The following is a 3,832-nucleotide window of genomic DNA, read 5'->3' as shown; positions in this document are numbered from 1 at the left end:
GCTGATCCCCCAGCCCCCAGGGCTGAGCACCACAGCCCTGCTCCCTTCCTTCACCCCAGGGCTGAGCCCCCAGGATACTTCCCTCTCTTCCCTACGATCTGGGCCCTCAGCCCCATCCTCTTCCCCTGTTGCAAGCGCTGGCCTGCTCATCCTGCACCCCATGGGGCTGAGGTGCCCAAACACCTGCTGGTTTCACATGTTCTAGGTCTGAAGCTGTGGCCCAAGTGTGACCTGTGCTGTTCTTGCACCAGCTCCCGCTGTGCTGGGAACTGGCAGGATCTGCTGGAAACGGGGCCACCTTTAAACGCTGAACCTGGGGCTGGGTGCACCCAGCATCCCAGTCCCCTTGTGACTCTAGGTGATGGGAGAGGAACCGTGGGACTTACTCGTCTCGGGTACCGTGTCCGTTAGCTGCTACCTGTTGTCCTCGCAGGGAAGCACCCATCTATAGTAGAAAGGAGCAACCTCCCCGCATCTCTGCCTCACTGCATCTGTGGTTACTGTCAACCCCTAGCTAGCAGAATGGCTCTGCCCTGCTTCAACGCGGGCTAGACACTTGAAACTTCAGCGAATTCATATCTTTCTTACCAAAATAAGGGTGATTTTTGGTGTTGAGATCCTAGTGAAAACCCCTTCTGCAGAGCTGGCTCTAGCTTTCACCACCACGAGCTGAGCAGACCTGAGGAGTCTGAGAGCAATTGGCTGCAGCAGACCCTCGAAGGACACTTCATTAACAAAAATGGCCTGGAAGAGGACTACAGGCGTGACCATGGTTACAGCCTCGGCCATTGCCCTGCGTAACCTGGAGTCCTTGCAAACAGCATGCTACGCCTGAGATGAGATTGCTCATGTTGCCAGAGCTGCTGAAGGGCGGAGGTGGACATATCCACCGTGGTCTCAGAGCATGATCCTTAGAGACCCTGCGAATGCCTGTTTCTGGGAAGAGTGACATTTCTTGGGCACCTATGGGACCAGTCCCTGCTGGGTGACACTGTATCTGGCCCATGCAGGGCCATCTGTGCATGCTTTCCCTGCACTGGAGACTCTTCGGTGCATGTCCTTTTCCCCTTACCACATTCCCAGGACACCTTCCAGCCTAGTAGTCCAGGCATCTCTTTAGGAGAGCGTGTTTAAACTCTCCCGGCTCAAGCACTATCCAAAATCTTCCACGTCCTGCCACACCATGTGTAGGAAGGTGGTGAGCAGCTTTACCCTGTGTGGCTGCGTGTCTAGTGAAATGAGAGACCCTCTGTGAATTATTTAAAAGCCCAAACTGCTACCAAAATTCAGAAGCACTTTCTTGTAGCTTCATTAGAGGTATAAGCCTCAACAGAAGGAGTTGAGACCAGCTCTTCTTCCACAAGGGTTTTAAGTATGTGAATTAGGCTTAGAGACGCCTCTTTAGGGACTAGCACAAAACCGTTTCCTTAATAATCTTACTGTCCTAAATACTTAGGCAAACATAGCCATTAACCCTGACATTACAGGCTGCTCCAGTTGCTGCTCCAGCTGGGCTGAAACCCGTAGGTCTGTCCCCTCTAGCCCAGGGCTCTGCCCCCCTGCAGGGAGGGCAGAACAGGATGTTTGCACAGTTTGCTGCTGCGATGCCAGAGCAAACAGCAATTTCTGCTCCTCTCCCCTCCAGAGGGCTCAGCGATGACATTTTATTTCTGATTTCAGAGCTCCCATCTCCTCTTGTGGATATGAAAGCTCAGAAGGGGAAAAAGAAAACCCAAATCTTCAAGCTGCAGCTTTCCACCACAAAACTTCCAGCCTGTTTCCACCTTGGTTTCTGATGCATCTCCCAGCAACCCATTCCTTATCTGAATCAAACTGTGTTTCAAGGCAATGCTCAATCCACCCAGAGACACGTCACTTAAAGCACGTTCTATGGAAGTCCTCTCCTCTCTCCTGGCCACATCTCAGGCGGATGTGGATGAGGCTGGTGCTACAGTACTTGCATTCAAAAGTCCCCGTGCAAACACACACGTGTTGTGCAGCGAATGGTCGTGAACCACTCAAATGCCGAGCTGCAGGGCTAAGCTTGGGCACGTTTCTGCCACGCTGCCTTCCTCATACTCCGGCTTGGCACTTTGCTGCTTCTCTGGAATCTGTAAGCGTGAGGATAAAACTGTCAGCTGCTGGCTGCCTGAGCGCATTCCTGCTGGAGACCCAGCTCTTCTCCTGCGGTGCCGAGGGAGAAGCAGCGCTGCATCCTGCAGAGCCTGGGTAAAGCCTTACAGTGAGGCATGGTCCGAGGTGCCCTTTGGGGCAGCCGGGCTGGCAGCCGGAGCAGCTCTGCTCTCCTGGCACGGATGGCTGCGAGGCAGCCGTTGCTTCGACCCTCGTGCAGGCAGCTGGCGGCTCTCCTTGCCACGATGGCACCAGGCACAGGCTGTGCCTCTGCCACCGGTGCCTGGAGCTCAGGGGCATGCTCTGAGTTGGAGGTGCTACAACACGTCTGTTCCTTCTGCTTTCAGCCACCCTTGGAGGCCACGTCTGGGCCCAAACACACGTTTGTTCTGACCAAGTCTGCCGCATCCATGGCCAGATGACTTACCTGCCTCTCGGGCCAAGGGAGACTGAGGGCTGTGGGGCGTGCTGGCTGAACGTACCGAGGGGAATCGGCTCAGCTGTCTGGAGGGGAGATCCCGCCGGTGATCTTTTCGCAGCAGGCTGCAGGCTGCCAGCACGAGCATACCGGTGTTCAGGAAGGAGCCGGCTGTTTCCCCTTAGCTCTTTTAGTGGTCTCACTCCGCACTCCGTGGCAGGAGACCCAGCCTCTCTCCTAGCTGCCTGCCGCCGCCCGAGCGCAAGGAAAGCCGAAGACACCGCCAGCCTCAGTGCACCCGAGTGCTGGTGCCCTCCTGCAGGTCTTCCAGGGCATGAGGAGCTGGGGCAGCTCCCAGCAGGGCAAGGGCTCCCCGGGGCTGCGCTCGGCCCGCGGGTTGGCAACACCACCTCAACAGACCGCGGCTGAGGACATGGCACAACCCTCACCAGGGCCAGGGTGACTCCCCGGGGCTCGTGGGCCAGACCCGGTGTCCTTGGAGAACTGATTGCGTAGGTGATTCTGAGACATTCATTTGTGCGGGCTCTGAAGGAACAAAACAGGCAATTTTTCAGGCAGCAAAAGAGACATTTAAAAGATTTGATCTTGCTGCAGTAACTTAGCCTGATCCTCTGCTTTTAGGAGGGGAAAAAAAGATCCTCCTGCAAGCCCCAGTTCATCTTTTGGATGTTTTGGTGCAGGCTGTGCGCTGGCTAATTTATGCATTCGCACTCCAAGCAGGCTCCCACTTCTTCCCCCCCCTTCCCCCGCAGCCCCTCCTGTAACAAACTCTCTCAAAACCCATCTCTCTCCTGCCGCTGTGGGTGCAAGCAACGCGGAAAGCAACAGGGCACCCGCTCGGACTGCTTCGGGGTGCTCAGCCCCCCTTCTCGGGGGTGCCCCTCTACCCCCCGGGGACCACTTTGCCCGCTGAAATCCGGGTGTGCTCAGGCCCCTGGGCAGCGCCGTCCCGGCCGGAGCCCCCCCGGTGGGGGGCGGTTCCTACGGCCCCCATCCCTCCGGTTTCGGCGCTCATCCCGGCGGAGGAGGAGCCGCGCCGGGCCGGAGCGGGGCGACGCTGCCGAGCTGGAGGCGCCGGTGCCCGGGGCGAGCGGGCGCAGAGGAGGGGGCGCGGGGAGGAGAGCGGTCAGCGGAGGGGAAGCTCCGGCGGCCCCGGGGCGCTGTCGCTGTGCTCCCGGGACCCCGCCGGGGCGCTGCCCCTGCATCCCCGGGCCCCCGCCCCTACGTGCTCGCCGTGCACCGTCCCCTCCCCTCCGCCCC

The sequence above is a fragment of the Rhea americana genome, unplaced genomic scaffold, assembly GCF_003343005.1.
Source record: "Rhea americana isolate MKP2758 unplaced genomic scaffold, rheAme1 scaffold_21, whole genome shotgun sequence".
NCBI lineage: Eukaryota > Metazoa > Chordata > Aves > Rheiformes > Rheidae > Rhea > Rhea americana.
This window is presented reverse-complemented; position numbering follows the sequence as displayed.